Source organism: Mus caroli, unplaced genomic scaffold (genome assembly GCF_978045245.1).
Source record: "Mus caroli unplaced genomic scaffold, Mus_caroli_1 scaffold_7, whole genome shotgun sequence".
In the NCBI taxonomy this organism is placed as follows: Eukaryota; Metazoa; Chordata; class Mammalia; order Rodentia; family Muridae; genus Mus; species Mus caroli.
The window spans coordinates 8,094,605-8,101,589 of NW_028227262.1; the positions used below are offsets into that span (position 1 = coordinate 8,094,605).

At 39.5% G+C, this 6,985-nt stretch overlaps 1 protein-coding gene across 1 annotated transcript in view; it reads right to left on the reverse strand.

Moving 5' to 3' along the window:
* The window catches only part of Slco1c1 (solute carrier organic anion transporter family member 1C1), a 45,722-nt gene extending 39,891 nt beyond the window's left edge, over positions 1–5,831 (reverse strand). Inside the window, exon 1 of the mRNA XM_021165382.3 lies at positions 5,521–5,831. The gene's annotated coding sequence lies outside the window, so the exon portion shown is untranslated. The remainder of the gene's footprint in view (positions 1–5,520) is intronic.
* Positions 5,832–6,985: the final 1,154 nt, after the last annotated feature.

The following is a 6,985-nucleotide window of genomic DNA, read 5'->3' on the forward strand; positions in this document are numbered from 1 at the left end:
TAGCACTGCTTTCTTTGTGTGCTAGAAGTTTGAGTATGCTGTGCCTTCATTTTCTTTCTTTTTCTTTTTTAAAATATTTTTATTAGGTATTTTCCTCATTTATATTTCCAATGCTATCCCAAAAGTCACCCATACCCACCCACCCCACTCCCCTACCCACCCACTCCCACTTTTTGGCCCTGTCATTCCCCTGTACTGGGGCAAATAAAGTTTGCATGTCCAATGGTCCTCTCTTTCCAGTGATGGCTGACTAGGCCATCTTCTGATACATATGCAGCTAGAATCAAGAGCTCCGGGGTACTGGTTAGTTCATAATGTTGTTCCACCTATCGGGTTGCAGATCCCTTTAGCTCTTTGGGTACTTTCTCTATGTGCCTTCATTTTCATCGATCTATAAAGCCTTTACTTTTTTTTTATTTCTTCCCTGACCAAGTTATCATTGAGTGGAGAGTTGTTCAGTTTCCATGAGTACGTGGACTTTCTTTTCTGTTGTTGGTGAAGTCTAGCTGTAGTTGGTGGTGATCTGATAGAATGCAAGGGGTTATTTCAACCTTCTTGTATCTCTTGAGGCTGCTTTTGTTTCTGATTATATGGTCAGTTTTGGAAAAGTTTCCACGAGAAGATATATTCTTTGGGGGTGAAATGTTCTGTAGATATCTGTTAAATCCATTTAGTTCATAACTCCAGTTAGTTTCATTATGTCTCTGTTTAGTTTCTTGTTTCAGTGACCTGTCCATTGGTGAGAGTGGGGTGTTATATGTGGTGACCCAATGTGTGTTTTGAGGCTCGGTAAAGTTATTTTTACAAATGTTGGTGCCCTTGCATTTGGGGCAGAATGGTAGAGGGGAGGCAGAATGTTCAGAATTGTAGAGGGGAGGAGGAAGGAACAGTGGTCAGGATCAGGTATGGCAAGAGACAGAAGAGAAGCCCAGAGAGCCAGGGGACTGTATGGAAATATGTAGCTGCTTCGGTTGGGGGTTGGGAGTTAGGGTGAATCTCTAGGAAGTCCCAGAGACCTAGGCGGGGGGAGCCTTCCAGGACTCAATGTGAATGGCCTTGGCTGAAATGTCCAACAATGGGTAAATGAAACCTGAAAAGACCACCTCTAATAGATAGGGCTCCCAGTGGAGGGATGGGGACACCAACCCACCTATACAACTTTTGACCCAAAATTGTTCCTGTCTAAAAGAAATGCAGGGACAAAAATGGAGCAGAGACCGAAAAAAATGGCCGATCAGTGACTGGCCTAGTTTAGGATCCATCCCATAGGTGGGCACCATACCCTGACACTATTACTGATGCTCTGTTGTGCTTGCAGATAGGAGCCTAGCATGATTGTCCTCTGAGAGGCTCTACCAACAGCTGACAGACAGATGCAGATACTCACAGTCAGGCATTGACCTGAGGTCAGGGACCCCAATATACGAGTTAAGGGAAGGATTGAAGGAACTGAAGAGGCTGGGAATCCCACAGGAAAACCAATAGTGTCAACTAACCTGGACCCCTGGGAGCTCCCAGAGATTGAGCCACCAGCCAAAGAGTGTACACAGGCTGGTCTGAGGCCAGCCAGCACATATATAGCAGAGGATTGCCTTGTCTGGCCTCAGTGGGGGAGGATGCACCTAATCCTGTAGAGACATGATGCCTAGGGATACGGGGACGGGGGGGGGGGGGGAAACACCCTCTCAGAGGTGAAGGGGGCAGGGTATGGGGGGAAAACTTTGCAAGGGGGGGATTCAGAGGGGGCAACATTTGGGATGTAAATAAATAAAATAATTAACAAAAAATGAAGAGAGCATTTACAAGAAATAACAAAATGTAATATAAAAAAAGAACAACAGAAAAATAAAGACACTTAGTAATACCAAAGTCATGTATAAAATATACAGATAAGTGTAAAATGTTGACAAAATGAAGAACTTTTAAGTAAATAATATATGTATTGACATAGTCCAGAAGAGAAAAACAGACAACGAGGGGGAGAGCAATACACTTTCAAACCAAAGCAAAGGCACTAAGGACAAATGAAATGGCAAGACTGCTTTATCATGGGGTCCCTTTTAAGGAACACAAGCTGAGAATAAAATGGATTCACTGTCGGTGTTTATTGATACACACTAAAGAAACCTTCAATATAAAATCTCCCAAGGACAGCAAAAAAAGAAGAAACTTCAGAACAAACCTATAGATTATAAATTACCACCCAATACTATCAAATTCCAATCAACGGCTCAACACTTCAAATTTAAATTACTCTAAAAAAGTGGCGATTGACTAATATTGCTAATTGATATCATTCAACATCTATTTCTAATAGAAAAGAATCATGAACAATAACAATAATAAAACAGCAGTAACAGAAACAAAATCAGAACTCTAAGAAAAACTGCTACCAGTCGGTGATGCAAACTTTATACATACACTAAGTTCCTCAGATTGGTTTTTCAAAATAATGCTTTGCCAGAACAATGAAAATGCTATTTGAGAAACACAGGCTTCTGCAGTGTTCCGTAGCTCTTTCCAACAAGTCTACCTGGTACCTGAAGTAGAACATCTAGGAGGAGTGATTGCTTAGGATGAAAGATATCCAAGTAGCCAAATGATCTAAATGGCCAGCAAATTATGGTGATGCATCACAATGAAATCTTAGAAGCCACTGAAAGGTAAGGTGAATAAGGAAATATAGTTATAGAAATCGAACAGGGAAGAGTTGATTTTTATAACAGTGCAAGGAACAGTATCTGTAAGAAATGAACTTAGATGCAGAGAATCAATGTTTCTAAAAATATCACTACATAAAAGTATATAGACCAGAAAGATTTTTTAAAGCAACAACAATAATAATCAATTTATACTTTAAAATGTGATCCTTTTTTCTAAGATTTGTTTTAAGGAAATATTGGGGGGGGGCGCGATGCTGAAGACAAATGATAGGAGGATCATATGTGTACAATGTATGCCTTTTCCTTCATGCAGAGCTTGGGCAGTGGTTTTAGTTGGTGTTTTGCATAGTCAGACAATCAGAGCTCCTTATTGTACAAGCTGGCCTTCTCAAGGCCCGGCGATTTTTTTTTAAAGCTGTCATGTCTGACAATAATACAATAATACAATACAATAATACAATAATGTCATCTTAAATTTTTGCCCCTTATTTGGATATTATAGCTACAATCAAATTGATTTGTTAAATTGTTATATTCAGAATAAATATGGATATAACACTGGTTGTCCACCTGCAAGCTTTCTAACAGTTTATTGTAGCTTGATGCTTAGCCAGTTTTACATTAGGAATTCAACATACATGATACAGGGATGAGGGTACTCAGCTATGTTAACAACTTGGAAAAAAAGAAAGAAGCAAATGGCGATGTTACAGTGAATTCTCAGGTGAACTTTTCAGTTATGAAAACATCTATTTTGAATTTGTAAATATTTTAACTGTTCTATTAAGGCATGGACTAAACTATTCTTTGACACCTGTTGGGCAGAGTGAAAATTTAAAGCCATAATGGTAAAAGATGGCATACTGATTGTAAAATAAACAAATGATAATAATAATAATGATTTTTTTGTATCTTTCATAATATAATTTTTCTAACTGCAATAAAACCACTGAACTTATATATTCCTGTCCTATTAAGCCCATGTTTCATTAGTAGTACACCTTATAATATTTAATTTACATTTTCTTTCTAATATGCTTGTCTGGATATGTCAGTATAAGTCCTAGATGGTGATTCTAGACTGATGGTTAAATAAAGTTCCTAACACGGCTTTCAGTAGGAAAAAAAAATATGCGATCCTTGCTGGGCAGTGGTGGCGCACACCTTTAATCCCAGAACTTGGGAGGCAGAGGCGGGTGGATCTCTGAGTTCGAGGCCAACCTGGTCTACAGAGTGAGTTCCAGGACAGCCAGGGCTACACAGAGAAACCCTGCCTTGAAAAAACAAAACAAAACAAAGCCATGATCCTTTACAAAAATGATATAATTAAATTTGACCTGTTAAGGGGTTATTGATATACTATTTCCTGTTAGACATGATTTAAAAGCTCTTAACTAGAATATGCAAATAAGTGTTCAGTAATGTCATACATCACTCTAACTAAAGCTTTATTTAAAAGTGCAAACGGCTTGACTATAAGATGTGTGCGCCATATAGTAGCAATGCTAAAAACAATATTTTAAAATTTTGAGATGTTTCAGTATGCTATTTTCTTATATTTGGAGATGTTACATAATCATTCTAGTGGGAACAATGGTCAGGTATCCTGGTCTGGTTTGATGTTGTGATCTGGCAAAGCAACACTTAAAAAATTGACACTGCATAGTTTTGCAGAAACTGAACTGCATCTTAATGCCTAATATGCAAATCAGCATGCCCACAATATGTTTCAAGGAGGCTCCAGCTTGTGGGTATTGTGAGTCTCACATTGCCTTGAAAGGATCGGGAGAAATGTTCAATGACATGAATGGGAAGACATCCATGGTCAAAGCCAGAGCCCACTTCTCCTCATCTGCATTTGCATAGTAGGACTAGAGCACAGTTTGGATATATCCTTTATCTCTTGGTTCACTTGAGTCTATTTTTCCAAAAATTAAATATAAGTAATAAAAAGACAGATGACAAAGTTTTCATTCAATACCTAGGCTAAGGCATAACAGATTCCAGATTTTAAAAAGAATAAGCCAAGCTTTTATTTTATTTTATTTTTAATAAAAAGCTGAATTCTCTGTTTACATGGATTGGTTTCAGAATCTAGTCTTTAAAGGAGCACAGGTGGCTAAGATAGGTTAAGTTGAGTCACACAGATGTACACAGGCCCTGTGCTCTGAACCAGTGAGGAAGATGCAGCCAATCTGCATGGGCTGTAAAGAGGTCCAGAGAGGTACCCATGACCAGTCTCCCTTCTTGAACATCTCTGCACCAGCAAAGTGTTTCTGGGAGTCTTCTCTTCCAGGGGTCTTAAAAATAACCTGGGGTTTTTTCATGAGAAGCAATGTGTCTTACACAGAATTCCAACCTCCCACCCCTAACTACAAATGATTTTAGTATCAAACTCACATATCATAAACACCACCTCTAGTCAGTGTAATATATGCATATATTGTAACCTTTAAAATAATCCCAAATCTTCAACATCCTCATCTCGACTTATAAAATCATTTAGTTCACAGAAGTTAAGCAATCTAACAGAAACTACCCAGCTAAGAAGTAACAAAGCTTCAATCTGAAAGCAGATCTGAGTTTACCTGTCATCTTTAATCAGAATCCTCTCCTATTTCACCCAGCTAACAAGGGAAGCCATTGGCTTTTACTGAAGTGCCATAGATAAGATAAAGCCTTGCAGAAATTAGTGGCGAATTATCAACATCTGTCCTGGGAGAACAAGGCATATTGCTCACACAATTAAAAGCAGATGATTAGATAGATAGATTAGATGGATGGCTAGATAGATAGATAGATAGATAGATAGATAGATAGATAGATAGACAGATAAACAAGAAAAGCCAAATCCTACCTGGAGGTAGAAGTCAAAGCTGTCCAGTTCCTTTCAGAATGTTCGCAAGGGGCTGGATCACAGAGCACAGCCTGAAACAGGAAACTGAGGCAGCACCCCACAGAAGTTGTGAAAAGTTCTGGCAAGTCAAGAGAGCTGGTGGGCACAGACAGGGCAGATTAGAGGAAAGAAAAGACCAAGGGTCTGATCTCACCCCTAAGCAGTCTTTCTCTTTCGTCTTTCCAGTTGGCCTCTTTTTTTTCTGGCAGTCTGCAGGGAATTGGGCACCCTGGCAAGGGCACTGCCCTGCATCTCAGCTCCCAGGGCACAGAAAGAGCTGGAGCCTTTGAGCCATTTCTTTGCAATTTGCAGCAAGTTTAAGGCCACACGTGATAAAGCTTTGTTTATAGAGGAACAAGGAAAAAAAAAAAGAAAAGACCATTTGTGATTTTTACTTGCTGATCCCAGAAAACACCACTCCACAGGGGGCTGGAGGGGGGGGCGGTGAGGAAACAGAAGCCAGGGCAGGGAAGGAAGTTTGTAACAAAGACCCCCTCCCCTTCTTCTTCCAATCAGCCTTCCAGCCAGCCAGTCCTAAGGGACATCAAGGGGCCAGGCTTGTTGTGTTGTATTTATTTGTTTGCTATTATTTTTTTTAAAAAATATCTTGGGCCAGTTCCCTGCTTTGTTTCCCTCACCATTGGGCTTCTAGAATCTGCAGGAATACTTTCAGGTCAGGATCAAAGCTCTGCAGGATCCTTCCAGGGGGAGTTCACTTTCAAAGCAAAAAAATCAATAGCTCCATCCACACACCCTATGAGCCTTGAAATTTGACAAAATAGCAATTGGATTTTTTGGCATTCAGTTACTTATACTACCTAAGCCTAAGGAAAGAGAAAGCTTTGCTCTGAGAAACAATTCAAACCAAACGTCTTCCCAAGAGAATGATTTTAGAGCATTTGAGAAATACTAATTTATTTTTTTCCCATTTTGATTCCACCAGTAAGTAAATTTGTCACCAGGATTCCCCAAGGTTCAACTTAGTCTTCCAGGGCTGTGATTCTGAGCAGGGCACCTAATCTCAAAATGTTCTGCTATTGAGCTAAGTATTTGTTATTCAGAATGAGATTTCCAGGGATAGTCCAAAGATTAAATGATGTCATATCTACTCCGAACAAAAATCCAAAATGAGCAGACAGTGCCTTTATCACAGATGTAACTTCAGTTGCCACAATGGTTAACGATGAGTAACCAGTTGTTTTAAATTTTACTTTTGCTTTTATGTATACGTGTTTCTATAAGTTTATTAGCACCACATGCATATATAACTGCCTAGTCCAGAAATGGTGTTGGATCCCCAGAAACTGGAGTCCTAAGTGTTTGTGAGCTGCTCTACAGGTACTGAACTACAACCTTCTATGGGAGCAGCCACTGCTCTTAACCACTGAGCCATCTCCATAGCCCTATTAGCCAACATTTTCATGAG